At 40.1% G+C, this 14,043-nt stretch overlaps 1 pseudogene; it reads right to left on the minus strand.

The window, feature by feature from the left end:
• Positions 1 to 2,524: 2,524 nt before the first annotated feature.
• On the minus strand, positions 2,525 to 3,127 carry LOC100752973 (annotated as a pseudogene).
• Positions 3,128 to 14,043: the final 10,916 nt, after the last annotated feature.

Raw genomic sequence — 14,043 nt, forward strand, 5'->3', positions numbered from 1 at the left:
AACTCTAGGAAGTTGGAGACAACAAGACTATCTGTGAAGTTCACAGTCATCCAGCCTAGTCTCCTTTGTGAGCTTCAGGCCAGAATTCCAATCTAAAAACAGAAGAGAGTGGACATCCCCCGAGTGATACTGAGACTTTCTTCTTGTCTCTACACATGTGTGCACACACATGCATGCACGTACACAAGTCCACACAGACAAAAGCTGTTGAGATGACATTTGAAGTGGCCATTCATACTGTGTAAGGAGCTTAAACATCTAGCTTCTGAGACTAGCATGTTTGTTTGTTGTTTTGCTCTCTGTACGTCAATGACCATGGTTGATGTTATGACATGACCTGAATTTTAGCAGAGTTCTGGTGTGATTCCCCCAGAGAGAGCATTCATTTATTTAACAACTGATTCATATAAATCAGCACAAATATTTCTCGAAGGTCTTCTTTAGGTAGGCATCAGTGTGCTGGAAGCTGATGGTAACAGCTTGATCCACAAGAACCAATCCCTTTGTCTAGATGGCTCTCAGAAAAGTGACTTTCTTTTACTTTTCATATCTTAAGCTTTATACACAAAGAAATGCAATATAATACCACAATAGCTCTATGTCTGTCATGATCCATTTAGATGCAGGTAAACTATCCAAATTTTGTATTGTTCCTTTTTCTTGCCATTGTACTTGTGTTATATCCCCCTCACAAAATTTGTTCCTAATAAATGTTTATGAAATTAAAAAAAATTACAAGGACTGGGGAGATGGCTGAGAGATTCAGAGTACTTGCCTGCCCTCCCCTAGGACTTGCGCTCAGTTCCAAGACTCGAAATGGCAGCTCACAACTATCTATACCTCCAGCTCTAGGGAATCCAACCCCCTCAAAAGACATACATGCAGGCAAAACACAAATACACATAAAACAAAAATAAATAAATCATTAAAAATTAAGTGAATCAAAAGAAATGGATATGGTGCACACACCTGTGAGTTATTGATGGCCAATTTGACAGCTAGGATTTTGGTCTGGGAAAATGGTACCTGATTGGTACAGACAAGGCAAGATGTTTGCTAGTATCCATGTAGCTCAGGTGTTGGCAGGAAGAGAACGTGGCATTTTTAATTGTCTTTCTGATACCAAGAGACCACTGTGGCAGTTACTCTTTTCAAATAGACATTCATTCCTACCTTGTTGCTTCGGTATTGCTCATGGGGAAACCCAAAAGGCCAGTAATTTCTTCCCAGGAGAAAGGTAAGGATAAGCTGGGATCTGCAGATTTCAATGCTTATGGCAACATTATGTGCCTTTGGCATGTGTAGTCCTGAAAAGCTAACTGCAGAGCTCGACTATCAGAAGAAGGACAAAAAAAACATTTATGAATTGCTAGTTTCAAGAAGTAACTATATTTAAGTTGAAGAGAATTCAGAGGTCATTAAGTAAAAGAGAAAAAATTCCAGCAATAAGGATAATTTTAAAACAACAAAACTTTCTATGGTAGTTTAGATTTTATAGGACACTCTTGGAGTATTACCTCCTCTCAGCCTTCTAACTTTTCACTGAAGTTAGAGGCTGGGACTAGTGGGGTCAGCAACTCCCTTTTCCACAAGAAGAACCAGGAATGGCTATAGGAATCAATACAAAACCATATTCTCTAATAACTGCCAATAATCCTGGCCTATAATAGACCCAGACTTGAGACCACCATCCACTCAGGTAAACAACATTAACTAAATGCCAATGGTATTCTTGGTAGTATACAGGGCACTGGCAAAAGGAATGCAAATAAAACACAATACCCTTTAACAAATGGGTTATATTCATTGCCCATTTATGTAAATGTTGAAAACTCCTGGTGATGTTTTCTCCACTGGAAGTGGGAAACAAAGGCTGAGGAGTGTGCTCTCCAGGTAGTAATGGAGCCAGAACCTGAACTGGGGTACAGCTGTTTCCCTAACATCACCACCACACTTTCATATCCCTGGTAAGATTCAGAATGCTTTTACACCACGGGGTCTTAATAAATGGCGCTAGCACAGGTCCCTTGGCTTCTTTTTCTGATCCAGAGAGCCTACAATACTCTAAGCCCCACAAATACCAGCCTCCAAATGAAGGCATGAGCTCACAGTGAGCACCCACATTTGGGCTGAGAGTCAAGAATGTTAACTCTGCTTGTTTTGAAATTGGGTTGTGCACACTGTTTAAATATGTGGAGGTGGACAGACTGATAAAAAGCTTCTGTGGGCTGGAAATAATTCTCAGAGCATCCTTACAGGGGTACCCCCATGCAATGACCCCTGACTGAGTCTTCTTTACAGCCATATCCTTCTGCCAAGTTTCTTTCTTTCTTCTTTTTCCTTCCTTTGGCTTTCCCAATCATTACTAATTGTTAAAAAAAAAAAAAAGCTGTGGTGGCAAATCTCTAGAAATCCCAATTTCCTGGGATTTCTCCCTGAAAAATGTGACAATTGACTTCCAAACGCATGCCAGTGCACTGTTCCTGTCATACTAAACAGGTGGGAAGCTGAGATCTTGGGTTGCTTATTTTCCAACTTTCCCCAGTCTGTGGTCTGTCTTTGGATCAACAACTATTGCCTGATGATGCCAACTACTCTTGCTTCATTAATTTTTGCCTGTAGCTCTCTAAGCACTTCTATAGGCAAGAACCACAGAATCCGAGCAGCTTCATTAAGAACAGAATTCCCTGTATCAAAAGCAAGAGTGTTTGTCTAAAAAAGCCACAGGTAAGCCCTCTTCTGTTCGATTTGCTTTAGCAACTGCGTCTTGTATTTGACCCTCCTGAACCAAAATGCCAATTGCCTTAAGCAATGGCCCTGAATCTGAAGGAAGTTAGTGAGAGCCATTGCAGCAGGTTTAAAATTAAGATTATTTACATCCATGTTGGTCAATGGCTCTGCACTTTTATGTACATTTTTTGGTATTTTTTCTGTTATCTGGTAGTAATTCCTTTTATTTTTCAGCACTATTTCTATATTGAACTCTAACAGATAAATTGAGAAGACAGTCAATTGCTTCTTGGGACTCTACATCTTGAAAGTACAATTAACATCGATGTCTGAGATGCTTTTAGATGAACTTGGGTCAGTCACCGCTCTGGGTGCTTCTCAAGTTACCTCTGTCTTTGATTCATGAAGCATCTGATTTTCCGGTCTTTCAGTCAAAATTTCTGAATGTTGTTTCCTCTTTGCAGTTGAAGCCCACGTGGTTGTAGAAGGCCATGAGCTTGTGTCCAAAACATGGTCCCCACTAATTGAGCTAGTCGCTTGAGTGGTACTACACAGTGAGCACCAGGCCAGACATGGCTACATAGAAAGACCCTGTCTCAATAGAAAAAAAAAAAAGTGTGTTTCTTGAGTTATGTAGAATATTTATAGTCTGAAGAGATGGAGCTTAACTGCTATATATTTCACTGACATTGACCTGGAAAGACCTCCATTGGAGAGGTTGGTTCTCGTAAGTGCTAAATTCAGGTTTTTGCTAGATGCAGATAAAATAGTAGGGCTGTGCGGTTACTACTAAGCTATGGTGACACGAGAGAGAGAGAGAGAGAGAGAGAGAGAGAGAGAGAGAGAGAGAGAGAGAGAGAGAGAGTTGAGAAACTGAGGACTCCTAACATGCAATTAAAGGTTGAGTATAAGAGACAAATGCTCTCTTCATCACTTACGAAGAGTCAAGAGGCTCTTCACAAAAACAAACAAAACAGAGCTGCAGGCTGAGAACCTAGTGGTTAAAGTCACAAAGCTTAGGAAACATTCGAGCTCAGGGCAGATTGGCTGGAAACACCTGTTACCCTGAAATAAAGGACAGGACCTTGAATAAACTCCACTTCCAATTGTTCAGAATCTCCTAAGCTTTCAGAGACTGTTTCAGGTGGATCACCCTTCCCTTGTAGGATCAAAGACTTCCTCTTGCTGAAATGCTGGAAAAGTATCTCTACAGCAAGCACCCATAGCAATAGTTACTTTCTTTTCTCTTTAGGGTCCCAGCCTCCTACCCAAGGTTAAATTCCAATGGAGAAAGAAAAGATATTCTACTCATATTAAAGGGGAGCCCAGCAACCAAAGGAGTGGACAGAATTTAGCAGTGTGTACCAGCTGAAGATACAGAGATCCTCAAGGTTGCATATTGAGGTTACTTCACTAAAGGGGCTGGAAAAATAGTCTTACAAGAATTCAGTGACATGGGTGCATTTTCTCATAGGTTTCAATGCCCTGCTAAGGACTTACATGGACAGGATAAGTCTATTACTGTTCAGGTAGCTTGCTCTAGGATGTCTAAAGGAGATGATAACCAATTCTTAGTAAAAATGTTTTGCATGAGTTTTCCTAGAACAAAGAAAAAGCAGACTAAAGAAACTAGGGGAACTGAACACACTGAATTAGACCTATGAGGGCAAGAGATCCCCTGGGAGTAGGGGGGATGCACATGGGTGGGCCAGCAAAGCTATCAGGAATGTGGAAGGCAGGGTTGCAATGTTACTAAGACTTTGAATGTTGCCTCATCTCTGTAGCTCAGAGATATGATTAGAGTTGAGCTTCTTCCTATCTATTCATGGGGATGGCATCCTTCTACTCTCAAGCAGTAAGAATCAAATGATGGTCTTTACCTGCCAGACAACAGAAAGCTGTAATTATAACAGTGACAAGCAAGAAAGCTTAGAGGTGCAGTCAATGGGCTTGACCTGCAAGAAGCTATAGAGATGTCTAGCCAAAACACGACATTTTAAAGGATATGACAAGTGGCTATCAATAAAGAGTGTGTCTTAATGTATAAAGCCAGATTTAAAAAAAAAAGTGGACTGTGTGAGGCTGAGAGATGTTACATAAATATCAACACACAATTCCTTGGTTCAATCCTTGACCTGGGCCAATTTTTTAGACTCATAATCCATTAGTTAAAGTGATATCTTGGTCATTAGAAAAAAATTGAAGAAATATATAGCAGGAATTTTTAAACCTGACATCGAAACACAATGTTCTCATCCACAAAGTTCACACTTGACACCAGTAAACTCAAGTTACAAAAATATTTGCCCAAGAGCCCCTTTTGAGGGCCTTACCCTGCCTGGGGAGTGGAGGGGGGATGGCTAGGGGCAGGTGGGATGTTGGGGGGAGGGGAGGGAGAGGGAGAGGGAGAAGGGATTGACATCTGAAGCAAGCTTTTTCCTAATTTGAACTAATAAAAGAAAAGAAAAGAAAAGAAAAGAAAAGAAAAGAAAAAGAAAAAAGTATTTGTCCAAATGGATGGAACTAGGAAAAAAACCTTTCTGAGTGAGGTAACCCAAACTCAGAAAGGCAAACATGGTATATATTCACTCATAAGTGGATATTAGATGTAAAGCAAAGGAAACCAGACTACAACCCACAGCTCCAAAGAAGCTAGGTAATAAGGAGAACTCTAAGAGACACACATGTATTATTCTGAGAAGGGGAATTAGATGAGATCTCCTGGGTAAACTGGAGGTGAAGGGGTCTGTAAAGGGGAGGGGATGGGAGATGAGAACACGAGGGAATGGGATGGTTCTAGGGGAAGGGGATGGAAAGGAGAGCAAGGAAAGAGATGTCTTGATAGAGAGATCCACTATGGGGTTAGGGAGAAACTTGGTGCTAGGGAATTCCCGGGAACCCACAAGGATGACCCCAGTTAAGACTCCTAGCAATAGTGGAGAGGGTTCCTGAACTGGTCTTCCCCTATATTCAGACTGGTGAATACCCCAACTGTCACCACAGAGCCTTCTCCAGTAATTGGTGGAACCAGAAGCAGAGATCTACACGCAAACACCAGGCCAAGCTCTGGGAATCCAGTTGAAGAGAGGGAGGATGGAATATATGAGCAAGGGAGGTCAAGATCATGATGGAGAAATCTACAGAGACAGCTGAACCAAGCTTGTGGAACCTTATGAACTCTGGACAGACAGCTGTGGAGCCTCCATTGGACCCAACTAGGCCCTCTACATGTGGGAGACAGTTGTGATGCTTGGGCTATCTGAGGATGCCCTGGCAGTGGGACCAGGATCAGTCCCTGGTGCATAAGCTAGCTTGTTGGAGCCTGTTCCTATGAGGGTATGCCATGCTCAGCCTTAATGCAGCAGGGAAGGGCTTGATCCTGCCCCAACTTAATGTGACAGACATTGCTGACTTCCCATGTGAGCACTTACCTTTTGGGAGGAGTGGATAGAGGTGGGCTATGGGGGTTGTTGCAAGGAGGCAGTGGGAGGAGTGATGGGATGGAAAACTTTGGTTGGAATATAAAATGAAATTAAGATAAATTTAATAAAAAATTACTTGCCACAACCCTCCTTATAATACATTTAGTAAGTGTATAGCTTGAAGGCTATAGGCCTCTGGTTGGGCATGCCTTTGTGCTCTGCAAATGGATGACATGATGATTGGTCTAGGCATCTCTAAAACATCTAGGGATAAGGATGTTCAAAAAAATGCACGAGGCTCTATCCTTAAAAAGGCTTTTTATATATTTCTGGGCCCATAGTCAATGGATAGAAATACTTTTAAAAAAGTCTCTAAAGAAAGTGATTTACATTTCCATTTGTGCTGTACCATGCAAACTGTCTAGTACAAATTGCTTATAGCATTTACTTGAGTGAAGACATTGAACATAAAGGGTCTGAGATGAGAATGGACTTCTTTTGGAGTTGAAACTCACACAGTTATACAGCAAACAGAATGCTGATTAATGTCTACTGTTCCCTGCATCTGGAGACCCACCCATGGTCATTTTTCCAGTTTCCAAGTATTCTATTTGAATAGTAAAATTAGCAGTGTGATGCCTACACTAGAATCTTGGCTTGCATAGTGAAAGCTTTGAGCCTGGGAAAGACCACACGAAAACCTCTTTATTTGCCCTATCCTCATTCATCCAGAATTGAAATTGAAAAGAAATATCATATTCTGAAGATGGTAGATATTAGTTCCTTAAGATGATGACTGAAAAGGGTAGATTAGCTACACATGGAGCATCCTTATTGTGTTTCTGTTAGATGTCTCAATATGACCCCTGAAGAATTCAGATGGATCTCAGAGACCAAATATGTGGTTTTATAATCTCAATTTGCTAATTCAATAATAACCTGAGTACAACTTGTATGAGTTTTGTTTTGTTTTGTTTTTGTTTGCTTGTTTGTTTGCTTTTCCTTTCCCAGAGAAGACTGACAAGGTTTCAGGTTCATGTAGCTACTGACTTGAGGAATGCATTCTTGTTTAATCTGATGACAGAGGAGGATCAGGAATAATTCACATTCATGCAGGAAGTATAACAAAATTTATTTATAGTATTACCTCAAGGTAATATGAACTCTTCTAGTTTCATTATATTGTACACTAAAAGTGTCTGGGTTGCTTGTTCAAGCCACAGCACATTACACTGCATGTATTGAAGTGATCTTACTTCAATAGCATGATGATCAGACAGGACAAACAGTACATGGCTTTTATGTAGGAATTCTTGATAAGACAGATATAAGTTCACATTCATTAAAGGATAGAGCAGTGGTTCTCAACCTTCTTAATTCTGTAACCCTTTAATACAATTGAGCATATTGCGGTGTCCCCTACTCATAAAACTGTTTTCATTTCTACTTCATAACTATAATTTTGCTACTGTTATGAATTGTAATGTAAATATCTGCCTTTTTACAGGGTCTTAGGCGACCCTTGTGAAAGGGTCTTTCAACCTTCAGAGGGGTCATTACCACTGGAGAACTGCTGGAATACAGGATAAGCCCCAGGAAGATTCAGAAATTAAATAGAAGCTTTAGGATTCCATGAGCTAGGACTTAGGCAGATTATGCCTTATGAAGAAGGAAGGGAAAGAAAGAACATTGTATCCTGAATTACTTATCCCCATTAGGGAAACAGAGTCTTAGCATTAGTTCCGAGCTTTGGAGGCAACATATCCCGGGCTATTTATAGACTTCTGGATCAAACGCTGGCTGACAATAGAATTTGGGTGCCTGTGGCAAAAGATGCACCTTGGAGCTAAAAGGAGAAACTCATTGATATAATCATGGCATAAACATGCAAGAGTAAGTTCAAGCCATATTTACCAGAAAAAAAATAGTCTTTAGGTTAAACAGTTTGTGGTAAGACTGCAAAGTTGAACACGAAACAGTCAGGGAATCTATTGTGGAACTGCAGTTATTTCAGTTCTTCAAAAGAATAATGATGCCTCATTGTCAGTCAACCAAAACGCAAAATTAATACACCTGGACGGAGCCTAGCAGGAAAAGAACTTTGTCAATTACACGGGCGGTCACCCATATGTCCATTATCCACTTAAGTTAATCAGGGATGCTCTCCCACTGTTCACTGGAGTTCAAATGAAGTAGATGGAGAAAGCTTGTCTACACCTGTCCACCTAAGATGACCAGCCCACATATGCAGCAGAGTTTAGTTCTTCATAGATTTTTTTCCTTTATTTGATTATTTATCTATTTATCCAGACGGAGGTTTGAACTCATGACCTCATCTGTGCTAGGCAAATGCTCTATCACTGATTTATACCCCCTAAGAGTTTGGATTGATTATCTGTTCTAGTGAGTAAGTATGTCAACATAAGAAGGGAGTTCTCTTGATATTTATGTTTGCATTGACTTGTTTTGGAAAGGGTTCAGAGGAATGAATGCTTCCTGTACTCTTTATCCTGTACAAAGTGAGGCTGCTCTGTGACTGGGCATCATAATATAAATTCTAAGACAGGATAGGAAGCAAAGCTCAAATTATGGGCTGAGGATGTAGCTTAGTTTGGAAAAGTGCTTACTTAGCATAGATGAGGCCCCAAGTTTGATCTCCTATACCCCATAAACAAGGTGTGGAGGTGCACACACGTCTATCATCCCAGTGCATGGGAGGTAGAAGCTGGAGGACCAGACACTCAAGGTCATCCACAGCTACATAGTGAGTTTGAGCCAACTTCTCCAGCCCAAAGGGAAAATCTTTCTGGAGAGGTGATCTTGAGTATGAGAATGAGGAGTTCATCTGAAGGGTAGGAGAAAGAGCATGACAGAAGGGAGTCAGGCAGGGTGGGGTCGGGTCAATGGGTTGAAAGCAGAGTGTTCATGTGGGCCAAGGTTACTGAAGGAGGTGGCACCGGAGGAGGCATTTCTTCAGGCATTGGGATATGCCAGGATCTTAATCAAAGATTAATGGAAAATTTTGAAATGCTTTAACCACATATATAACATGATCCAAATTAATGTATTTTTCATAAGTATCTGGCTTACCTATAAGTCAGGAACAGGGTAGGAGGCTCAGTTAGGAAGCTCCCCTGATAGCAGTTAGGTAACAATCCAAATCACACAGGACCTCACCTGCTGTGTGAATGGGTTTCATTGTCTGTCCCTGTGTAGGTAGTAGTTGAGGAGGTGGATGACACATCCTTTTCCTCACAGCTGGCATTCCACTGTCTGACACTGTGTGACCTTCTCATGCTCCAAAGCATATGGCCTGAAATGCTTCTAGTTCTGTAAGAGCAGTACTAGGGTAACGTTACTAGACTGCCTATGCCAATTCTCCAAATATCTGCCCCCATATCACATGTTTTAAAAGTTAAGTTCTATTAGCTGCTTTTTTGTGTTCCTAATCTGACACCGAAGTAAAGTGAGAGATCAAAGCAACCAATGGAATTCAATCTGTACATGCACATGTAACCTATACATAGGGTTTCTTACACTGAATGAAAGCAAGGAAAAAGGAGGAATAAGTCCTCAAACTTGTCTAGTAGAATTGCCCATGTGCTACTACATGGAACAATGTATGCCAAAGGAACACAGAGTTCTCAAGAACATTTGTGACCATCACAGTCCATCACATTACTGCCTTAAAAGCCACCAATGAGTAGTAATAACACATAATTTCATGAGTTTTCTTGGGAAGACATGAACAAATCTATTAATTCCAGATAGGATACCTATAATAGACTAAAGAAATGATGGCATCCAAGTCTGGCTTAATGAACTAATGAGTTTACTAGGGCCATTTCAAGGAGTCTGAGCATCTCGATGGCTGTTGAGATACAGAAAATGTCACTCAGCTTGGGTGACAGCTCAAGGAAGCTGTGTGTATGTGGAGGCCTTCACAGTGTGTAGGCAGCTTACAGGCAACTTGGGAAATCAGAGTCTCTCCCCATTGGCAATTGTTACTGTTTATGTGGCCATGGGGAGAGGTCCTCTGAATCTGCTAAGGTTCAGGAGCTTCATAACTCCTGTGAGTTTAACTTACTTTCTGGAGCACATCTTTTCTCCTTACAGTAGGGAGGAAGGGATATTTCAGTTTGGAAGAAATAGCTTCATAAAGCATGCTCATCCCGTGGGTGACTTTATAACATGATTTTTCTTGTATTTTATTATGCTGCCAAGATTATTAAACATTACTGTTTCCCAAAAGAGAAAAGCAAAGGCATTTAATTAGGTATATTTGAATCACAATTTTCTCCATGCTACATGAAAGTTCCTTGCCATTTTGATATCGAAAGACATCTAAAAGGAGTTTTAAATCAATACTGGAAATGTAGAACAATGTGACTTCTCATTTACAGATAGTGCTTTTTTTGCCAGAGATTTTTCTCTCAGTAGTTATGAAATCAGAAAATATAGTAACACAATGATATAAACTACTCGGAAACATCTCAACTAGATAACAACAACAACAACAACAACAACAACAAAGAACAAAAGAAAAGAAGCAGTTATACCAAACCATTATGCTTATTCCCTGAGCTATGGTTTCTTATACATGTGCATCAACTGTATACTTCCTAGGCTAAGTGTAGTTCAGCCACAGAGTGCTTGCCAAATAGGAAACATGAAGAAGTGCATGAATAAGTTTATACTGATGCATCAAGACTCGAAAGGGAGACTGTTCTACAGACCAAGAGGAAGAAACTTTGCGATGTCTATAAAATGCATATTTTGATTCTAGTTGGGTGTTTTATTAAAGATGTTTTAATGTAGGCTTAAGGATAAGCGTTAGGAGAAAGAGGTGCTCAGAAGAAAGTCATAGATAAGGGCTCCTCCAGTAGGATTTGCCCCTTTTAATTTTACTATAGAGTTGCTGCAACTGTTTTCTTTGAAAGATATTCTGAATGTTAATCGAGGCTTGGAGTTTGGCTAATAAATTAGAACAATTTTTGTTAGACCATAATTTAAAGTCTGAAAAAAATAGCATAGAGCAATTTCAGGGTCAATAATTTATACCAATAACTGATAATATATTTAAGTTACTTGTGTGTTAGTTTTGTTTTGGAAGTGAGGAACAAAATAAACTAAATCAAATTCACCAAACAGTCCAAGCCATAAATATATACAAATTTGGTTTATGTCATCGTGCTTGGTGAATTTTGGATAATCTGGTCATGGCCTGGCTCTGTTCTGCTTCTGACTGAAACAGATAGTCTGGGCTCAGAAACCCCAGTTTATCACATGCACTGAACCCACACAGAAAACTCTGTAATTCCAATGGCAGATAGCCTTGAAGGATGAGGACAGGGAACTGAAAACTATGCAGTGTGCTAGGCCTTCTAGACATCTTCACTCAGTCTCATGTCCTTTTACCAAGTCCAGTCTCAAGATTTCCTGGAAGCTTTCAAGAAACCCAACATGAACTACCTCTAAAGCACATGCTGACATGCCCCCAAACATAAACAGAACATTTAAAACTCTGCTGTAATCAGTAACTAAGATGAGATCGCCCCCAGAAGTGGTCTCATTTAACAAGCCAAGTGATTGCACTTAACTGGTAACCTAAGAATTTTATGTATTGAATGAGTTGACATCTTGTTTTTATCTAAGCACCAACTGTTCCAAATATATTGCCTCTTCTTTGAAGTTGGGTGAAGTCCTGAGTTATATTTGCTAGCCTCCCATTAAGTTGCACCACCAAATATTTCATGAGTTTTGTGAGACTCTCTGTGGAAAGTATTATGCTGCTGAAGTAGTGATTGGTTATCCAATGGCATTTCCTTCTGAATTTTGTGGAAAGGCATGTGAACTACTGTACTGTGTGTTTGTGTGTGTGTGTGTGTGTGTGTGTGTGTGTGTGTGTGTGTGTGTGTGTGTGTATATTCATAAGTATGTCACTGCACTTTTGAACTTTGTGTTAGAAAATATTTTATATTCTAGCAACAGATTATCACTTTTAATTACTTCATGCCTATTTCTTAAAAGGCCTTCTCAGCCATCTCACTGTAGTAAAGTACACTTTTAATTATCATAATGGGAACACTTATTTTTGTAGTAACAGATATGATTACAATAGATACTATCTCATAAATATATTTTTGTATTCAGTTAACCTCTCAAGAACAAGCTTTTAAAAATCTTTGAAATAGTTTTGACTTAAAAAAAGCTTCCAAGGTAGCCTGGACATTGCTAAATACTCTTTATGCACCCACCATAGTAGATTTGAGAAATTGTTTTATATTTTTGTCATTTGCTTTGGATTTTTGTTAGTCAGTGATTTATTTGCTTTTACTGTCAGATTTGTGATCCAGGGTCTCATTGGACTTGAGCTTATAAATCTCCTGCCTCAATCTTCTGAGAGCAGAGAACACCAGCCTGCACCATTTGTGTACTACAGACTCTACACAGGTCACCAGGTCCTACCATATGCACTTCTTTCTGCTTCAGGTAAGGCAGGATGTCACACATCAGTCCCCAGTCATTTCCTAGGTTGTGACCAGAATTAACATCTCAGACTCTCTTATACTTCAAGATCTCAAATATTTAGATATTCAAGAAGAATATCCAAAATTGAAGAAACCTGTTTGCAGCATATCAATGGTGCATAAGAACACTGTGTGACCAGTGATGTCAACCTGGTAATTTTTTTAAATGGGATATGAGTTACTTTTCCCATTTCTGTGTTACTTTGACACAAAGGGTTTAAGCTCACAGTTAAAACTCTACTCTATCTCAGGAGCTTAACATCACTAGTGAGAGTTTCTGGGAAAAGAACTCCCCCTCTGGTCATCTCATGAGGGAGCAGAAGGGAAGCAGGATATCCAGGAGATGTGTGATGGAGAAGGGGCTTTCATTTCATTGTCGAGTGGCTCAGAGTCCAGAGTCTCTTGGGTCCAGGTAACTGTGTTGTATAAAGCTATGACTTACTTATTTCCAGGGAAGTTTTGAGGATCCCATGAGTTGCTTGACTTGGACACTTTGTAGTTTTAAATATGGTAAAGATGGTCGGGCATTTTCTCATTTTTCCCTAATCAGGTAACATAATTACATATTGTTGAGTTAAATGGCTTATTTCCCAAACCTAATCTCACCACCCACCTCTCCTTCAGATCAAACAGTTCTAACCTACTGTTAGATTTTTTTTTAAATTGTTTGTTTTTCAAGACAGGATTTCTCTGTGTAAAAGTCCTGGCTGTCCTGGAACTCACTTTGTAGACCAGGGTGGCATGGAACTCACTGAGATCCGCCTGCCTCTGCCTCCCAAGTGCTGGGATTAAAGGTGTATACCACCCCATCACTGCCTGGCCTACTGTTAGAATTTTAGATGCAGGTTCTGGCCCTCAGCTCTTGCTGCCTGACATGTGAATAGCAAGACTTTGTTTGCATCATCCCTAGAGATAAATCATCCTCAGCTAAGTATCTAAAAAAAATTGGGAGAGGCATGAGTTTCTCCTTTATCCATTAGAACTTGTGTGGGAAATAGCCAGGCCTAGTTTTATTTTATAATTTGGGCTGAAAAAACTTTCATATGAACTGGACATGTAGGGATCTAGGTGGAGATGGTGGAGAAGAAACATGAGAGAATCTTAGAATGAGCAGATGACAGTCGGAAGCTAAAAGGGAGACTTAATTTAGGAAAGGCCTCTATTCTAAACATATGGCTATTAGTTCTAATTCTACCCATCTTAATATCTAGGCATCATTATTTCACACGAAGAAATTCAGAGGGAAACCAACTCATCCAGGGACAGCAAATCTCAGTTTCAACCCCTAGTGAAGCAGATCTCAGTTTCAACCCCTGAACTGTCTGACCCTCTCCAATGCTTCTCCAAAATAGTAAAGCTCT

The sequence above is a fragment of the Cricetulus griseus genome, chromosome 4 (assembly GCF_003668045.3).
Source record: "Cricetulus griseus strain 17A/GY chromosome 4, alternate assembly CriGri-PICRH-1.0, whole genome shotgun sequence".
NCBI lineage: Eukaryota > Metazoa > Chordata > Mammalia > Rodentia > Cricetidae > Cricetulus > Cricetulus griseus.